This window comes from Giraffa tippelskirchi, chromosome 14 (assembly GCF_054371585.1).
Source record: "Giraffa tippelskirchi isolate mGirTip1 chromosome 14, T2T-mGirTip1v1.2.pri, whole genome shotgun sequence".
NCBI lineage: Eukaryota > Metazoa > Chordata > Mammalia > Artiodactyla > Giraffidae > Giraffa > Giraffa tippelskirchi.
The window spans coordinates 24,759,783-24,781,644 of NC_137288.1; the positions used below are offsets into that span (position 1 = coordinate 24,759,783).

General features: G+C 32.8%; 1 protein-coding gene across 1 annotated transcript in view; it reads left to right on the forward strand.

The window, feature by feature from the left end:
- The first annotated feature begins 1,257 nt into the window (after positions 1–1,257).
- Positions 1,258–21,862, forward strand: part of CDH19 (cadherin 19) — a 70,045-nt gene continuing 49,440 nt past the window's right edge. The window contains exon 1 of the mRNA XM_081561547.1: positions 1,258–1,442. The gene's annotated coding sequence lies outside the window, so the exon portion shown is untranslated. The remainder of the gene's footprint in view (positions 1,443–21,862) is intronic.

Sequence of the window (21,862 nt, forward strand, 5' to 3'; positions counted from 1 at the left end):
GTTAAGTGTTCTTACCGCAATTAAAAATAAATAAATAAATAACAGGGAAAAAATAAAACAAACATATTTTTGTTGGGTTTTGCTGCATGTTACAGAGGTCTTTAACATTTACTTAGCAAATGGTAATCAAGAGAATTGGTTTATATGAACTCAAAAACCAAGTAAGCATGAATCAGATCATCTATATCACATCATCTATATCGTTCTCACTAACATTGGTTGTAATCCTTTTCCTCTTCTCCTTCTATTGTTATGGTAAAAAGAATGAACATGCGTATCCTCCAGATAGTGCAGGATTCAAATTTATTTCTGAAATTTGAGGCTGTTTCCCGCAATACTTGCATATGTAAACCATAAAAATATTAAAATTTATAGACATCGATCATGGTGTTAGACACTGCTCATATTCTTTAACCTTTCTCTGATTTGGTTCAAAAATGATTTTTAATTACAAACAGCTTGAGTAAACACTATAGAGTGTAATATTATACAGATCACTATAAACAACAGTAACTATTTATAACAAAACCTAACTATGAAGTGAAGTCGCTCAGTCGTGTCCTACTCTTTGCGACCCCACGGACTGTAAGCTACCACGCTCCTCCATCCATGGGATTTTCCAGGCAAGAGTACTGGAGTGGGTTGCCATTTTCTTCTCCAGAGGATCTTCCCAACCCAGGGATCGAACCCAGATCTCCCACATTGTAGGCAGACGCTTTACCATCTGAGCCACCAGGGAAGCCACAAACCTAACTATAAATTTAATAAAATAAATAAATTTAGGTAGTTCATAAACCAAGGGAAAGAAGAGGATTATAATTTAGACATTGCCCTCTCTTTCCGTATTTTACTTTATTCCTGAGTAGAAGGACTGAATTTAGGAGCAGCCAGAAGTCATAGAGACAGAGTTTAAAAGCTCTTCTCTTTTTAGCAACTTTTGTGCCTGCTTTAAATTGATCATTTGTTTCATCAGCTAATCCTCAAGTAGAGGGCATGTCCTTTCCACTTGCAGAATCCTCTTACATAAGTTGAATTCCCTCCTTATCACCTCAAGCCAATAAGCACTTGATTTTCTTTTTTGTTTGTTGTTAGGAAAAAGAGGAAAAAAAGAAAATCCTCTCATACTATTTGCTGGAGCTGTCTGCATTTTAATCCCAGACCATGAACGGACATCAGAGTGCCCTTATGATATTTTACACAAAGGCTTAGTGTTCATGGCTCTACTCAGAGAACCCAAAATAGCATTCAGTAAGCAGCGACATACTGAGGGTCTTGGTGCTACAAGCACAAGCGTCTGTACTCAGAGCAATGTGGCACATGTGAGGGTCAATGAGAAGCCTGTGGAGCAAAACCGGGGCAAACTCTCCTACTATTCTTCATGCGTTCCACGTGAATTTTGAATTTCAGTCTCTTCAGACCTTATTGAACTTGAAGATATACAGGTAAGAATGTGATAAACAGTCAAGAATTGATTATATAAGCTAATTCAATGAAAATAGAGCCAAGGAGTACTTGAAAAACTCGCATTTTCACTTCATAAGGAAAAATTTCTAAAAATCTCTAAACTTGACTTGTACATTGAGTGTTCTCTAAAACAAAGATCAATTTAGCATCTCTGCAATTCAGATTCAGGAAAATAAAAGTTCTTTATATCTAGAAAATTTAAAACAAGCTTCTTGGGAGGAATGTAGCATTACTGCATCTTTCTCCAGGATTTTGTTTCTTAATTTTTTTAAATATTTACCACTCTGCTATCAAATGCCATGAGCAATAAAGTTATAAACTCTAAAGATATGCGGAAATATTTATTACAGAGTAAATATTTTTAAAATAACAAATTATTTCTTAGTAAATGATATTCAGTATGGAGCTTTCCACATATCTGAATAAAACTACATGCTTCTTTGAAGGATAATCTCTTACTAAAGTTGCTATATACTTATTTTCTTTCTTTTTGTCAGGTTTTTTCGGTTATCAAATTTTTCATTGACTTTCAAAAATTCTTAAAGTGAAAAGATTAAGTAATTAAGAATGTTACAAAAATACTACTAATAATAGCAAACTATTGAGCACATTATGAATACAAATACATACATATTCAAATATGTACACATATTAGCTTTCAATCTATTATATCCATTACAGGAAGGTTAATTCATCAAATATGAAATACACAAAACGCAAAATGTGAAAGGTATTTATTATTGTCTCAATTCTGATTTGTTGCAAGTAATTTTAATTGGGTTACTAATTTTAATAAAATATTTCAATGTAAATTTGCCAAAGCATTTGGTAAATCCATAACTAGCATATGAAATAACAGAAGAAGAAGTTAACAAAATGTATAGGTAGAATATCAAATGTTTTCTCAGATTATGTAAATTTATAGTTCAGGTCTATCAGTTTATTTTTTTAATTAATATATCTGGAGAGAAGACTTTTTATTTGTATAAAACATTTGCTAATTTATAATTATAATTGAGACATTTATATTTTAGCTGTATTTGCAATATCAAATAATGTAATAAAATAGTATACTTTCATATAATAATATTACTTATTTCAAATTCTAAGTTCTTTAAATGTCTAAATATCACTAATATGTAAATATATATATTTAGAATTTTAAATTTGAAAACATTTAGATTTCAATATAATCCGAATATCTCTGTTTACCAAATATTTTTTTGTTTTTTTAATTAGTTTATTTTCTATTTTTTAACTTGACAATATTGTATTTGTTTTGCCATACATTGACATTTAATATAATACATTTAACAAAATATTTAAAAGTGTTTCCAATAAGAATAAAGATACAAATTTATAGGTCTAGAATTGCTTAAATTTTTAAATAATGAGTGTATGAAATCTAGAAACCATTTGCTCTCTTATTCTTTATATGTGTTTTCTTTATCAGCACTTTTTACCAATAACTGAAATGGATCAGATCATTATGTAAATTATATAAAATTTTTACAGTTTCAATTTTAGCATGTTTTTTATTCGTTTCCTTTTATGGTTAAAAACACACACACTTTCACACAATTTGTAGAAATCTTAAAGCATAGATTATCTACTTATGAATTTTGTTTTATTTTGTTTTCTCATTTGAAATATTTCTAAAGTACTTATCTCCAGAAAATTTTTAAAAATTATTCAATCAAATTATCATAAATTGAAGATGCTTTAAAATGATCTGCACAAATTCCCCCCATGCATTCATAAGAAACCTATTGCTCAGAAATTTATAATATATGACATATAATTTGATAAATAATAATAAATAACTAATTATGAATTGATAGTGAACTTTTTGCCAGTCATGCTCTTAACATTATTTTATATGTAAAGTGTTATAGTATAGTATTTGACATATTATTGAGTAGTAATGCAATAGAAATAAATGCATTACACAGTTTGAAAGAATATACTGATTTTTCATACACCTTTCTTTAGATTAGAATTTATGGATACTGACCATAATGTTTGAGGACTATGCTGATGAACATGAGAAACTGGAACTTTTATATTTTATAGCCATGATGACTTTCTTTAATAACTATGAGCATCCAATACCTGTATCTTTGTTTTGGTGTATCAGATTAAGGATAAAACACAAATACAGAACTTCATAACCCATAAGAATCCTTTCTTTCTCACAGTGTTGTTAACAACTCATAATTTAAGAAATGAATGAGTTACTTTTGCCATAGAGACCAGAAAGATGTTTGACCTTTCTTTTAAAGACTCACAGTGTTAGAGTTTTGTTGCCACCACTCAGTTGAGAGAATTCAGTGCAAATGCTCTAAAAATCTACCTTTTCATAACTTCTAGAAAATCAGTTTCTTTTTGAGACAATGCATGCCCTTTTGAAATAATGCATGAATATTCAGAAGTGATCCAGTCAGACAATTCTTGTTTCACATTAAAAAAAAAAAGAAAAAAAAAAAAACAGCTTTAGAATTAGTAAAGAAGTTTGTCTCATTAATTAGTACTCAGTAAAAGACATTCAGGATCATAAAAAAATGTCTTAGAGTTAAAGGAAAAGATGTAATTTTTCAGAGACTCTGCTTTGGCATATGAAATCAAGTTTGAAATGTTATCACAGAACAGTGACTTATCAACATACAAGATCAGTACATTTACATTTTATCTGCTCCTTCCTTCTAAGAACTTACATGATAAATGAATTTCGTAAATTAGCAGGATAGTATATTAAAGTGGGAGTGCTTTTGGCACATCAGTTATGGCTAAAAGTAACCTAGGTAATTTTCTCTAAGTGCAAAATTTAGAAATGTCATTCCTGTGGAAATGAGGAAGTTGTACATAAATCATGGGAAAGGAAAATGGCACTGTTTTTCTGCCTTTAAGTTGAATTATAGCTAAATTGTTTTCAAGAGTTTGCCATCTATTTTATTCTTAAAAATCTCTAGTGGAGCATCAGTGACCTCCTTTTTTAAGAGATTTGTGGGTTTTTTGCTCTGTTTTGGTTTTGGCCACGAGGCTCGTGGAATGTTAAGTTTGCTGAACCCAGGCTCTCAGCAGTGAAAGTGCAGAGTCCTAACCACCGGACCCCTAGATAATTCTCATTACCTCTTTTTTTTTTTTTAAGTATTTTATTGAAGTTAGTTGATTTACAATGTTGTATTAATTTCTATTGTACAAAAAGTAATTCACACACATTCCCTTCTCTGTTCCCTTCTCCAGGAGATAGATCTTCCTGACCCATTCTGTATTGCAAGTGAATTCTTTACTGTGTGAGCCACCAGGGAAGCCCTCTTTTTCATATTATTTCCCTTTATGGTTTATCGCAGGATATTGAAAAGAGTTTCCTGTGCTGTACAGTAGGACTTTGTTGTTACCCATTCTCTACATGATAGTTTGCATCTGCTAATCCCAACCCCCAATCCATCCTTTCCTCACCACCCGCCCCTGGCAGTCACAAGTTTCCTCTCCCATATCTGAGTCTGTTTCTGTTTCATAGATAAGTCCATTTGTGTCATATTTTATTTTTTATATTGTTTATTTTTTTCTTTGCAACATCTTTACTTATCACTCATTTAATTGCCCTACGAATGAGCTCTCAAACACTGCAATTTCTATGGTAAAAATTGTTTATTAATTCTAAATGGGCAGAGATATGTATCTGTTTTCCTGTCATTTGCAGCTACTTTAAGAGACGCATCTACCATTGGAACTCATCTCGACCTTTAGTCACTCTTCAATTCACTCTTTTCTAATTCTTGAGAAACACTTAAAAATTCTTGAGCTATTCATCACGATGCACCAGCCTTTGTTTTTTGTTTTTAATTAATGAAAAGAAGCCAAATCTGGACAGTTCAGGTACACATTAGCACTCGTTATGGACTCTTTTGGTGAGAAGTTAAAGAAGATATTCATTTTTCATGTTCATTTGTAATACTGATTTTTCTTATTAAATATAACTCACTATCAAACTGTACTTTCTGGATAGCATATAGTTTCTCTACCAAGAAACTATGTAACTATCATTGTCATAATTCTGTCCAAAACCTCTTTAAACACTGACCGGGTGTATATGTCAAAAATGGCTCAATTAGCTTCAACAATTAGATTTCCAAATTTTTTACACAGTAAACAATGCATTCCAATAATGCATTGCATTTCTAAATGCCTTTTTATTTCTGTAGGACAGAGTTTTGGACCTGAGTTTAGTAGATTAAACAGTCTGAAATTCTTAACATTCCTGATAGATATTTTCTAATTTCAAAATATCATTCCAAGTTATTTTGCTGGTATGAGAAACAACTAACAACAAGAAGCTATGGATTAGGAATTTAGAGGTCATAGGAGATGAGTGCGTATCTTTGAAAGATCTATGAGGTAGAATTGACCATAGATGAAGCTTGAATATGTATGAGAGGTAAGAGTGAGGAAAACATTAAACAGGGAATTTTTACTCTACTGGGAGTTTCTGAGTGGAGGTTAGTTTTATCTGATGAAAGAAACAACATAATCATGATGTGGAGGGCCCACTCCAGTATTCTTGCCAGAAAAATCTCATGGACAGAGGAGTCTGGTGGGGTACTGTCCGCAGGGTCAAAAGAGTCAGACACAGCTGAAGGGACTGAGCACACATCCACGCAATGATATGGAATGAAGAACAAAGGATGATTATTTGTGTGTGAGACATGGACATTGAAATGCCTCTTGGAAAGTAGGTTTGTAGATCAGGAAATAGATATGTATGGACTATTCAGGAGATTTCTTTGTGATGCTTCAGTATATAAATATTAATTGAAGCTATAAAACCAAGAGATAAACATGTACCGAATGAGCAAAAAAATTCTTAAGAATGGAACTTCAGAATTTAGGGCAACAAAATGAAATGGAGATTCTATAGGCAAAAGAGAAACACAGACATGTACGGAGATTTGCAAACCAAAAAAGGGAGCATTTTTAAAAGGACATATGGTTATTGTGCAGGCAACAATATGTTATACCAATGTGAAGTTAATTTTACAGTAATAATAAAAGCATTTTTTAGATTTTGTTAAAATATAAAGGAGAATCCCTTTTGATCTTCATAGATTGGTTGCATTGCAGTATTGCTGTGGGGAAAACCTAAATTGCATTTTTCTGTAGATTGAACCTAAATTGCATTTTCTGTACTATTTCCCCTCCATTTTCTTTGATATTTACTTTTGGATGCTGTGCCTTTTGAATTAATGTTCTAATTTCCTGATCTTTTGTATCCAATGTTCTATATCTATGCATCATTATTCTAGTTCCTAAGAGATTTTTCTCATATTTCTTTTAACCAACCCTCCCCCCCACCCCACCTTTTAAAAACTAGTCATTAGATTGGACTTCATTAGATTTTTTTTTTTCTGGTAATGAGTAAAGTGACTGATTTAGACATCCCCAAATATCATTATGGGCTTCCCTGGTGGCTCAGTGGTAAAAAAAAATCCACCTGCCAGTGTAAGCAATGCAGGTTCGATCCCTGGGTGGGAAAGAGCCACTAGAGAAAGACATGACAACTCACTCCAGTACTTTTGCCTGGAAAATCCTATGGACAGTAAGTTTCTACTCCAAAACCTGACTTTCCACATAAAGAAACTGCATACATTAGCCCTGGGTGTATAAACCTGATATGCGTGCTTAGTCACTCAGTTGTGTTTGCCTCTTTGTGACCATTGGGACTGTAGCCCACCAAACTCCTCTGTCATTTGTATGCAGTCTGCAGCAAATCTTTCCTATTATTCTTGCCCTGTCTTGGAAGGAGCTCTTTCCTCTATGATTTAAGCACCGTTCATATTGACAGTTAATTCCTTTGATTTTTTATTCCTGTGGTAATGGGGACTTACTAGTGATTCTCTTACACAGTCTAAAGATGGATTAATTAGAGGGTTCTGAAGAAATCTGGGATTATAAATATTTAAATTAATGGCTTGTTTTATGCCTTACTACTAACTACCTTTGTTGTGCATTTGGCATGTTCCAGGTGGAGTCCCAATTCTTTTTACTTGACTTATCACAACATACACAGAAGTCAGGTATGTTATCTCATTTTGCAGTTGGAGAAACTCAATCTGAGAGGGTTTAACTACCTTAGTTAGTGCATGCAGGCTGACTCTTTGCGACCTCGGGGACTGTAGCCAACCAGGCTCCTCTGTCCATGGGATTCTCTAGGTTAGAATACTGGTGTGGGTTGCCATTTCCTTCTCCAAGGGATCTTCCCGACCCAGGGATCCAACCAGTGTCTCTTACATCTCCTGCATTGGCAGGCAGGTTCTTTACCACTAGCACCAGTTGGGAAGCCATACCTTAGTAAGTACCATGCAACTATTATCTACAGATGTACAAGTATTTACATTTTATACAGATTCTTCTTAATAGCATCAATTTAATATTACTAAATGAGGATTTAAGTAAGTAATATAATTAAGAAAAAGAACCAGTTGAAAATTATGAATCACCAGTCTAGGTTCGATGCATGATACAGGGTACTCGAGGCTGGTGCACCAGGATTACCTAGAGGGATGGAATGGGGAAGGAGGTGGGAGGGGGTTTCTGGAAGGGGAAAACATGTACACCCATGGTGGATTTATGTCAATGTATGGCAAAACAAATACAATATTGTAAAGTTAAAAAATAGATAAATGAACTAATTTTAAAAAAAATAAAAGCAAAGATGGAAAGATAAAAAAGAAAAAGAAAATTACACAGTTGATTTGATTTAATTCTTTACTTCATGTCATACCTTTGTCTACTGTTACACACTCTCAGTGTTTATTATTCACAATAACCATCCATTCTAGATATAATTTGGCAACCAGAAAGTTACCACTACATGATCAGAGCCACACAGTAAAAGTCAAGCTGAGAACTAGAGCAAATTATTCTCTTGAAGAGAGAGGAAGCAAGATAAGGTGGGAAATGTCTGCTTGGAACATCCACCTGACCACGTAGTGCACCTCTATCCTAAGAACAGTCTTCAGAGAGATGCTTAGATAACACAGGGTATACACAAGACCATCAACTGAGCTGTGGGAAAATATAAGAATTTCTATTTCTGTTGTTTTATCTCCTTCTTTTGCATTTCATTTTTCCATTTGTTTTGTGAAATATCTGTATAGTTATAAAAGTTGTAGAAGTAAATGATTAGTATATACATACACAGCAAACGTTGGAGTCCACCTGAAGTGTTTTGTTTTTTTTTTTCTGATAAGAGTATAAAACATGAAAGTTGGGAAAACACTGCTCTAAAATTAAACCCTGGCCTATATCCACACACATATTTGTTTTCCAAAATATCATCTATATTCCAAAATCCTTCAAGCACATTGGTTAAAGGTGCCCACTCAGAAGGAAGCAAACTCCCTGAGTTTAACTCCAACCCCACCAAGTATTACATGGCTAAGCAAAGCTAGTTAACCTATATGTGCACATTTTCTGCATTCATAAAATAGCAGCATAGATAGAATGCATACCATAGAAATGTTATAAGACAAATCATTTAAAAATGGCATACTATTTGTATAGTTATAATCGTGGAGTAAGCATTCCGTATTAGTTAGATAAGATGATGATGGTAACGATGAAGGTGATGGTGGTGGTGGCAGTGTCCTCAGTCTATTTGCATCAGAATCACCTTTAGAGACTGTTAAAAATATCTCACTGAATCAGAAACTGTGGAGTGGAAAATCCACATTTTATCCCAATTTTCATTTCAAACTAATGTAGAATAAGTGTGTAAATCATTTCCCACAGGTAGAGGGAGTGAACCAACCAAGTTGTTGTTTTCTTTACACATGAAAAGATTAAGGCATTCTCTTCATGCGTAGTAAAAAAATTTTAAGCTAGAGAAAACGTCATCAGGTCCAACATAAAATAATAATAGAATTGTCACATATGTTCACAGTTTAGTATAAAAACCATTACTACCAGTGTCAAAAAAGTATTTTTGCTTAAATGATTTTAATATTTCACCCATTTCACCTGAATCCAATACTATATGGTTCTGTGATACTATTTTATGAATTTTAAAATTTTGCTTTGATCCTACACACACAGATACACATGCACACACAGACACACACACGCAAGCAAAATAGCAGAGTGTATGCCTTTAAACTTTCTTTTCATTCACTAAGTTTTGGGCCTTTAAAAAATCCATGTTTATATTATGCCGTTTTCAATAACAAAATCATATTTTCCACACCATTTGGCAGTGGTGCTTACTAAGTATTGCTTTTGATGGTAGAATAAATTTATAGATATTATAGTTATAAAGAAGATGTACTGAAAAAATTGATAACTGAAGAAAGGAATATTTGGTTGATATATTTGACTAGGCTTTTTGTAGCTACTAATACAACATCAGCAAAAATTGTCAGAGTACAACTATGTCTTTATTTACTATAGTAAGAAGTGGCTAAAAAGATTTCCAATAAGTGAAAAACAAAATAATATATTTACAATGGAAATTGGGGACCAAATAATAAATGTTGCAATAATTTCTTGAGAGACTAGAATATGTTGTTGGTAAGAAGAAAAATATTTTTTACTTTATCTTATCTTTGTCAAGATACATAAGTTCAAATCGACAGGTACTATTTATGTAATGAAAATAATTAACCAATAATGTTGTATAATCATGTAAAATGATGTTTTAGGTGAAAAATGCCTCACTTTGCATGATTCTATGACTGTGGAATTCCCAAATCTTTAATTTATGGGTACTATACTTTTCATTAAACATTGATGGTAAATAAATAAAGATAAAACAACTCAAAGCTCCCTTAATAGGCAATGAGTATATAATTGAGATTTTTCATGTGTCAGTATAATCCTAATCAGTGGCAATGAATGGACTGGGTCTACAGATAATACAGATGAGTCTAACTCATTGATTAAATGTTCAATTTGAGCAAGGCTTTACATGATATCTCTTTCATGCAGATTTTTAAATGCTGAATATATGTTATTTATAAACATCTATAGAGTAGGTTTTTTTTAATCTATAGAAATAAATCTCTTTATATTCAAGATAATAGTTATCTTTTTGGTGGAAAAGGAGGAAGATATTTGAGCTTTGAAGATTCATAGTATTTCACTATGTAAATATTAACATTAAAATATAAAACGTTAGTATTTGAAAATTTTTATAACACTCATTTTGCTCAAATAAATAATACTTATCAAAGTAGACTAATAAGTAATTCTGAATTTTGGATGGAATTCCAATTGTTTTTAATATGTTTACATGTGTGTATGTATAGATATGTAGTAAAATTTTGTATACACATTTTAATTACATAGGAATATATGTATATAAACAATATATTATACACATATAGCTTTAGTGTTAGTGTTTGTGTGTGTTTTGTGTGTGTGTAACAAATCACTCATATTGCCTGAGTCTTGGGATTTAATATACAATGCATAATTGAGCATGTATATGTGCACTTTCTTTTTTGAAAATTTTAGACCCACCACTATTTTATGAATGTATGAATGTAGATTTATCTTTAGTTATATATTTCTTTTTGTATATGCTGCTCTCAACTACCTTTCATCTTTGTAATCATACATAAAGTAAAATCAATAGTAAAATATTGAATTATTTACAGTAAAATATTATATCTACTTTCCCTGTTTCCAACTATTAAATGCAATTATTTTAAATGTTAATTAACATCATAGACTATAAACAACCAATAAAGAAATATTTTCTGCTTGCCACCTCAAATCATAAGACTGGTACTAGAGGGAACATCAGTCTATCTATCTATCTATATTCAAATATAGCTCCAAACAAAAAAATTAATACCTTAATTAAATTATCTCAGAAAGTAAAGATATACATTATACACCCTGATGGAGGAGGGGGTAGGAAAAGACTAAAATCTGTTATTTTCAGGAAATTCATTATGCTAGCTAATCTTAAGTTTAAAAGTCATTCATTGTAACTTTGCTGAAATGAAGTTTCCTTTCAAGTTTTTATTTTTAATGGAATATCCCAAGCTGATTTTAGTGTTTCATAGATTGCAGCCATGCATGTAAAATATCCTGGTATTAAATGCTTGAGAAATGTACCCAAATCAGAATGCACCAGATAGATGAGGGAATCCCAAAGAAAAATATACTCAGTATGATATATTTTAAGCATATGCTTTAAAAATACTGAAGAAATGGCAGAGGAATTAATTCAGGACCTAATATTTTAGAGAAAATATCCCAGAAAAATGAGGACTGAACTGAACTAGAGAAACGAAGATTTGATATAATGCACAAGAAGTGAACTGAATTGTACAGGTTGTGGAGATTTGTAGCCCATTTGACTACGCTTAATATCTTAACTTGAAAATTACTTAACTCAGGCAGCTATTTGAAATAATGTTTTTGAAATTAATATGCAAATACACTTGTCCCTGGGCACATTATATTTCTCCCCATCTCTGACCCTATTCAATTTCTTGTATCCTTTTAGGTTAGGCGTTTTTATCTCTTCTGTGACTCTGACAAGTCTTTATTCCAGCTATTTTCTTTAGCTGGCCTCTGTGACCTCCTTTCTCTCATTAGTTTCTATAAGCTCACTTCATCTTTCTTCTCCTTTTAAATGGAAGTTAATAATTAGTATCTCATTGAATTAAAGGAATATTTACTGGAAAATACAAGGAGTACCTCCTATGGTGTTAAGAATCTAGTTGGTGATTTTATTGGGGTGTTAAGCTATATAACCAAGTTCTCAGCAATCTCATACCACAAATGCTTGAGTCAGTGGGGGGTGCGGCCGCTCATTGTCTCAAGCTTGATTGAAACTCCATCCTCTCATAACTACAGCATCTAGTTGCCTAAGAAAGGAAAGATAAAGACAAAGAACTATTTGAAGGTCTTTTATTGCTTCTGTTCTGAAATAATAGATGCATGATTTTTACTTATATTTCATTAACAAAATAAAATGCATAACCTTTCCCAATTGTGGTAGGGTTATTGGTAAGCCATGGTAATGTCTACCACAGCAATCAAAAGATTTTAATTCCTTTTTCACTCTTATTTCACATGCCAGTCACAGCCTTTGCTGCTTACTAATTGTTTAGATGTTAGAGATGGTTAAGGAGATCCAACAGACTAAAGGTAGGCTTTTCTTAGAAATAGAGTAAAAGGGAAGATACCTTGTTAAAACTTATAATGGTCTCTGAGACTGGAATCACCTAGTGCCACTAGGAACCTTTGCCTATAATTTTGGCAGGTACTCAACCTCAGTATTTCCAAACCTACCTAATCTCTTTTGAATTCCAGCTAGCCATCAAGTTTTGTTGATCCTGTTTCCACATTATTCATTGTGGTTCTCATTCATATTATCTGTCTCTGGGAACAGTGACTGACCTGAGTGTTGGAAGGCACTGGACCCTGGAAACAAACTGTCATGGCGGATGCGAGAAACAGAACAACTATTTCAAAGTCCCGGAAGTGCAGATGCCTTTCAGCACTCTTAGAAAATTAAAATTATTTCTCGAAAACTGACCTCATATTAACTAATGGTTAAAATAAATAAATATAAATGAAATATGAAGGAAGACATTGAGCTGGGAAGACAATACAGTAGGTAATAATAGAGTCCCCAAGATATTTCAACTGAAATAGTTCAAGAACTTAACACTTTTGTATTATTAATATCCTTGTTTCTGCATTTAAGTAAGTAGCAGTTACAGTTTTGTTTCTCTTGCGACCCCATGGACTGATACCCTCCAGAGTCCTCTGTCCATGGGATTCCCCTGGCAAGAATACTGGAGTGGGTTGTCATTTCCTTCTCCAGGGGACATTTCGACCCAGGGATTGAACCCCAGTCTCCTGCATTGCAGGCAGATTCTTTACTGACTGAGCCACCAGGGAAGCCCATTTAAGTAAGTAGAGAAGATTTTAAATAGATTCACACAAATATACAGAGTATCTTCTGAATGATATTGAGGCAGTTCCACAACCTTGGAAAAAATGAACTTCAAGGCACAGTCTGTAACCTTCCCCCAACCATCCTATAAGGAATGATAAAGGTGCTTATGGAATAAGGGAGATTGTTAAGAGGCATTCCTTGTTTTTCTTTTATTAAAAATACCTGTCAAATTGAAAGTGAAAAAGGAAAAGAATCTCAAACTACTTCCCCTGTGGTAATATTACCACTCACAGCCCCCAGAGCCTCATTTTACGGCCTGTCCAGCCCTAAGGTTTTATAGAATTTGCTTGCTTCACACATTTAGATCCTAATATGAAACATTAGACGTGCTTCTTTAAATTAATAAAGAGAAACATGTTATCTTTTTAAGCAGCATTTTAGAAACTAAGACTTTAAGAGTTTATTTTTTTTAAGCTTTGGAACTTTCTGACCATTGCAAAGTGTATCTTTTGATATATTATTTTGGCCAAGCCTACCCAATGATTTTCTGAAGACAGAGACATTGTATTAATTGCCATCTGCTTGTCTCTATGAGGAGCTGGCTAAGTTGAGCTTAGTTTCAGCTTTACACAAGCCTTTCAGAATACATTATATTTTATAAGTTTTCACAGATGGAATAATTATCTTTATATAACCAGGAAGAGGTCATAGAAAAGACAATTTCTAATTAGATTCAGTAACAAACTGTATAAGTGCATAGATTATAATATTTTTCATCCCTTAAGTCATAATTAGTCTTCTTTGAAAACATAATTGTTCTGAGTCACAGTGGGATCATTTTCAGCCCATATATGCCCATCCAATATCATACATTGCTTCAAGCATGACATTGTTTATCTGTCATAGTCACTTAGCATACTTGGAAAAAAATGATGACATTCAAATCCTTTGAAAATACTTGTAGAACACATGCATTAGGGACAATGTATCCTATACTATGTTTGCGATAGTCATTTATAAAGTTTTTATATGTGCATGAAGTTTGCAGAAATAATAGTAGTTGACTACTTCAAAGTTTAGAAATAAAGAAATCACTAGGTATTTACTACCCAGGTATAGGTTGCTATTTTTACAGAATTAGGTTAAAATACTTACATAACGCATAGTGTGCATCAGACAGTATTCTGTGTACGTTGACTCACTTAATCAAGATAACAACCCCAAGTGATATGCCTTATTTTCATTGTCATTTTTCATATGACAAAACTGAGGCAAGCAGTTAGTGTCAGTCGCTCAGTCGTGTGAGACTCTTTGTGATCCCATGGGCTGTAGGTCTCCGGGTTCCTCTGCCCATGGGATTTCTCAGGCAACGGTACTGGAGCAGGTATTGCCCCGTCACACAGCTAGCGGGTGGTGCGGCTGGTCTTGTAGCCATCTTTGCTCCACAGGTGGCGCCCTTAACCCCATCAAGCGGACTTAGAACATTGCATTTGGACATATTTGGGAGAATCACCTCACTCAGGAAATAGTAGACTCTCGATCTTCATTATGGTGCTACATAACCTTACTTTATGTAAAATAGCTTCATAATTCATTATAAAACTATATGCATATTTGTATTAACTAAATAAATATTAATACTAAAAAATAGAAACGCATATTCTTTTACTCAATTTATAATTCCTCAATTCAGAGATGATTTCTATTTATATTTGATAGTGTAGTCTTCCAGGCTTTCTCTTCTGAATTTGTCTACATTTATGGTCAAATTAATGGAATCGTTTTCTACGTAATTTCTTTCTTTCACCTAGCAAAGTGTTGCAGCGTATTTCCATTTCATTAAGTGCCTTTATAGCATAACATTTAGTGGCTGAATAACAGTATATTAACATGAATTTTGGGCTTCTCTGGTAGCTCAGTTGGTAAAGAATCTGCCTGCAATGCAGGAGACCCGGGTTCGATTCCTGGGTTGGGAAGATCCCCTGGAGAAGGGAATGGCAACCCACTCCATTATTTTTGCCTGGAGAATCCCGCGGACAGAGGAGCCTGGAGGCAGCCTACTGTCCACGGGGTCGCAAGAGTCGGACACGACTTAAGAGACTAAACCACCACCAATATGAATTTTGAAACTTGTTTTTTATTCACTTGTTTCTTTGTCGTCTGTGAGAGCAATTTTTTATATCTTCTCCGAATAATAGATACAAGGTATTCAAGGATTTTTCTAGTGTTTCCATTGTTTTAAAATTATACAATGGTAGAAAAATACAGAGAAATATATAGGAGTATATCTCCTAAAATACTGTATAAGAATATCTTTTTAGGTATTAGAAATACAGCACTGTTTTATTCATCCATATTACATGTTTTCACGAGAATGTTATATGAAAAAAAGATTTCAAAACATAAAGTTTTTTGATGGCAGTCACACAAGAAAATATGTATGAGAAATAGCCTGTGGACTTGCAATGGCTAAATTAAAATTAGATTACAAAACTGGTAAAGACATAATTAAGTTCTGTACATATTAATTGCATTGGCAACATGCAGTGAGGAATATAGTCCAAAAGGAGTTCAGGTGAACCTTCAGTAGAGAGTTATACAAAGATTTAGCCTTGAAATTATAAGAATGAATACCATTTTGGTAGCTTGTGGAAGAGAAATAAAAGGTGGGATACCAGATTTTTTTAAATGAGATTTTGCCAATGTGTATTTCATCAACTGAAATCTGTTATCTTCTCATTGTGGAATATTTTGCGTGGGCATTTTCAATCTTATCAATGCACAGCCTCCCAACATGGGGCTCATTAATCCACAGCCCTCCCCGAAAGTGAGTTAAAGTCGCTCAGCTGTGTCTGACTCTTTGTGACCCCATGCACTGCCCTCTCTTCTGCTCCAAAACAAAGTTCACAACAGCCTGCCCAGGAATGGACTGACTCCTCATTTTAGGACACTGCACAAGTAGTGTTGGAGAAGGCTGTAATGTCAAAGAGGGTTAGGTGATTTCAGCCACTATACTGTTTCATCTGTAGCATACACTTTCAATTCCACAGTAAATAAGTAAAATATAAGTCTAATGAGAATTCATAAACAGAACAAAGAAAAAGGTCTTTTACATTCTAAATATCTGAAGAAAGAGTTAATGCATGGTTAATTATAATTTTTGGTTCAAAAATTCTTCCTTCTCACTTATATCTGCAAGCTATATCCACTCATTTCTTATTATATTCCTATTAGCAGTTCTGAGAAAACCATTTAAAAGCCTTTATTTATAATGTCTCTCAAAGAGACTGTCAAGTTTCCCTCGATTTTTAAGAGGTCACAAATAGGATTAAGTTTCTACATTTATCTGATCCACACTTCCCCAGCTCCAACTTTTATCTTCCCCACACAGCCACCAAATCCATCATTCTGACTTATTCTTTCCTTTTCTTTGTGACCTCAAGAATCTTTAGAGTAAGAGGTAAAATGATGGTCTAAAAGGAGATAATAGAAAACATTCTATTATGTATAGTTTCAAGACTGGTCCAAATGTTAAAATGCAATTTAAAGGTCTTTATTCAGCTTTAATAACGTGAACTACCCACGACAGATGTCATATACAATGTTAGATATCTATGCATTTCCTTTCTTCCATTCAGTAAAATGCGAAGTATATTGTACACTTTATGCCCTTAAAATTAGATATCCAATCCTACCTCTATTTGGTATTATGTAGATCACTTAAAATTTCTCAATAGACATCCCATATATGTGAGTATAATATATTATATGAAACACATTTTTCTATATTAAAATCATGTGATTCTACTTGGATATATTATATTGATGCTTATAGTAATAATGTTATTCAAATATTAATAACTTTATTATATAGTATTGTGTTAATATCAATGCCACCTTATTTTTATATATTATGTATTTTGAAAAATACTATACTATACTCTACATTTTATTTAATATTAACACATATGTCTAGATACTGGCACTGATATTAAATGCAAACTAACATGATTCAGAGTAACAGCATGTTTTTTTCTGTATTGACATATGCATGGGGGGATTATATGTATATTTATAGCCGATACATTTTGCTGTATAGCAGAAACCAATACAACATTGTAAAGCAGTTATCCTCCAATTAAAAATAAAAATCAAAAAGAAATATTATACGGATTTGTATCGCTGTATTCACCTGATTGGGAAATATAACCAGGATTGCCGATGTATGTCAGAAATGTCACTGACTATTCTTTTCTCTAGGGCCCATTTCAGACATATTAATTGATAACAGTTTTCCTTATTAGCCTGAACTCAGCCCTGGGTATCTCTCAGTCTGACACTGCTGACAGCTGCCAACACTCTTCAATCAAAAGTGGACCATTATTTTCAACAATTTTTCCCTTCCCCTGAAATGTATGACCACTATAGAAAATTTGGAATATGGAAGATTGCAAACAAAGCCACAACAGTTCATCATTCAAATATGCTTACTGCCACTATTTCATTCTTCTATTTTTACATTGAGTTTCAAATGACAGAGCATTATATTCCTGTTTTGTTATGATACAGACATATGAAATAGTGATAACTTTTAAATATTTTAATCATACACTTAACCTGAAAAAAATAACATAAGTTATAACAATCATTCAAGTTTAATGGATATCATGTTTTGATACCTTTAGGTTGTATCAGAGGAGAAAAATGTCACAGATATTTCTAAAGTTCAAATGTTAAACCAGTTTCTCTTTCTTTTAATTATCATAATAAATTTTTTGTGTTATTTTTCTTTTCCTAGACTTATTTTAGAAAGCCAATTTATGAGAATAATTTATAATGTATTGTCTTATAATTTTGAAACATTTGGTATCATATGGTGCTTTAATTCGAACTTTGATTTTTTTCTACATATTCAGTTTATATTTGCCTCTAATTGGACAAATTTAAAAAATTTTTCAAGGTATAAAGTGGTAAAAAAAAATAGCTGTTAGTTTGTAGATTAAACCTGCTTTTAAATATATACTAAATTTGGACAAATTATCTCCGCGGTGTCCGTGTATGTGCTCAGTTGTGTCCAATTCTTCGTGACCCCATGGACTGTAGTCTGCCAGGGTCTTCTGTCCATGGAATTTTCCAGGCAAGACTATTGGAGAGGGTTGTCATTTCCTTCTCCAGGAAATCTTCCTGATGAAGAGATCAAACATGAGTCTTTTGGGTCTCCTGCAGGTAAATTCTTTATCTTTGAACCACCTGGTAAGCCCATTCAATGGTTGCCCAAATTTTTAATTTCATTAATTTATGATGGGAATTCTGTTTTCTGTATATTTTCATCAACAGCTGGTTTAAAATATTTAATAATTTCTGTGCATCATATTGATTTTACAAATATAAAATAAATCATCGTTATTTTTATTGTTGAAAATATGTTTTAAATACAGTTAAAAATGCAGTGCAAATACTCATTAACCAATTTCAAGAATATTAATATCAGTAGGACGAAAAATGATCAGTTGTTGAACAGAACAACAACGACTAGCAAAATTAGCAATATTTTTATCACCTAGTAACCAATTCATATTAAATATTACAGATTCATAAAAATGTAAGGATAAGAATGTGTTTACGCAAATCAAGATCTAGAGAATGTCTTCACTTTACACTTGTTCTTGTATCTTAAACATCTTTTAATCTAGCAAAATATCTTCTTTAAAACCCCACACCTTTTTTGTCAAACTACTAACATGTTGAAGCCTCCCCAATCCCATCCCTCTAGTTTGTCCCAGAGCACACAGGCTTTGGGTTCCCTGCATCATATAGCAAATTCCCACTGGCACTTTACATGTGGTAACGTATATATCTCAGTGCAAAAGGACAGACTTTTGGACACAGTGGGGGAAGGGGAGAGTGGGTATCTTCCAGACCTAGGGATTGAACCTGGGTCTCTTGTATTGCTGATGTTTTCTTTACTGGCTGAGCCAGCAGGGAAGCCCTAATGCATATGTTTCAGTGCAAAAGAACAGACTTTTGAACACATTGGTGGGGAGAGGAGGGGAGGAAGATTTGAGAGAGTAGCACTGAAATTAACTTTTTTAGCAGCAGTAATGAGGTATAATTAACAGAACAAACCACACATATTCAAATTGATTTGGGTTTCTTTGACATATTTATACTTCTATGAGACCATCATCACAATCAAGATAATGAGCAGAGTCGTCACCTCTCGATTTTCTCTTAAGACCTTCAGTATCCCCTCCTTCTTCTCCAGCTCCATGCTCTCTCAAGAGCTTAACTGTTTTCTGTCATTGTAATAGGTTTGAATTTTCCAGAATTATATACAGATGGAAACATGCAATCTGAATTATCTTTTGTCAAGCTTCTTTCATTCAGCATAACTATTGGGGATATTACTTTGTGCATGAATAGTTCGTTTATTTTTACTAGTGAGCACTATTACACCCCATGGGTATACCACTTAATATATTGAATTGTTGATAGGCATTTGATTTGTAGTCAGTTGGGCTATTTTAAATAAAGCTGCTTTAAACATTCTTGTAAATATCTTTGCATGGATGTGTGATTTTATTCATCTGGGGCAAATATCTGAGAATAGAATGGCTGGGTCATATGGTTGGTGTATGTTTAAGTTTTTAACTTAAAAAACCTGTTTTCCACACTGGTTGTGCCAGCTTCCATTCTCACCAGCAGTGCAAGAAAACTATATTCCATTTGGTACTGCAATCAATAGTCTTAATTATTTTATGTTGATTGATTGTGCTTTTAATATTTTTTATATTCTCAGGGATTTTTATTGTTCAATTGGCATTTCAATAGAGGAGGTCAGTGTTAACTACTACACAATTATAACTATTTACTTCTCCTTAGTTCTATTGATATTTGCTTCATGTATTCTAAAGCTCTGATATTAAATTCACTTATGTTTAGGGATGTTAGGCCTATTTGATAAATTTCCTCTTATAATCTTTATAAATGCTCTTGTTATGTCAGATGATATACTTCTTATCTTGAGGTCTTGTTTCTGAGATACTGATACAGCATTTCAGTTAACTTATGATCATTATTTTATGGTATATTTTTCTCCTCCTTGTCCTTACAACCTACCTGTGTATTTATAATTACATGATTTGTTTAGTACATTGTTGGGTTAAGTTTTTAAATCCCAAACTGACAAACACTGCATATTATTTGTAGTGTTTTATTAATCTCTTTTTACTGCAGTGATTCATTTGGTTGAATTTGCTATACAATCTTGAGTTTACTTCTTCGCCCCCATTCTCCTGTTTATTATTGTACTAATAATAAGTTTCTAGAATCTTACCTTCCCTTTCTTAGTCACATGATATGGCATTTGTTTTTTATTTTTAGTGATTGCTTTAGCGAATTTGGTGTGCATCCATCATTTCTCACAGCAGCCTACTTGAGTCATTGCTACCTCACTTTATCTATAATGTAAGAAGTTGAATAACAGGTAGTGTAATTTCCCACATCCCTTTATCATCACCATTATCATCATTGATTTTATTCTACATGTTATGTACCCCGTAATATTGTTATTAATTTATAAATAGATATTTTAAAGTATTAATAAAAATAAAAAATAGCCTTTTATATTTAATATACATATTTAATATTTCCTTCTAATTCATTACTTTATGTTGGTCTGCATGTCCTTCATTCTGAAGAGTTTCTAGTTAACAGTTTCATAGTGCAGTGGTGCTGTTGATTCATTCTTCTACTTCGCTTTATATTACCCTCATTTTGAAGGATAAATAGTTATAGGTTGAAAGCTTTTCTCTCAGAACTTTATGTGTGCCATTCTCTTTTCATCAGTCCTACATTATTTCTGATGAACATTTAATGGACATTCTCATTGCTTCCCTTTTTATCTTTGCATTTTATTTTTAGTAATTTTACGATAACATGATTTTGTTTGATTTTTTTTTTACTTGTTTGTTGAGTGTCTTTTTAAGTGTGATATTGTTCTGCATATTTGAAAAACCATCGGTTATTATTATTTTCTCTGCTTTCTCTTTGGGACTCCAATTATATAGATGTTATACTATTTGAAATTGTTCCATAGTTATTGAAATTCTATTTTTAAAAATTATTTTTTCTGCTGCTGCTATTATCTCTCTACTTTAATTTGAATAATTTAAATAAAATAATCTTTAAAGTCAATGATATTTTCTTCTATAATGTTCAATCTTTTGATAAAACCATTTTGATTTTAGATATTATATCATTCACTTCTGAGAATTTCATTTTTTTTGTTTTATTTCTTTGTTGTGTTTCATCATGTGGTCACTAAAATATTTGATTTAGACAGTTATCATCAATAACTGGCAAAACTTTAAGAGAAAGAGTGATGAGGAAATTCATAATAAATGATTCAAGTGCCAGTACATGAAGCTAATGATGAAACTTAGGAACAAGAACTAAATCAGGACTGGAAAGAAAGTGTGA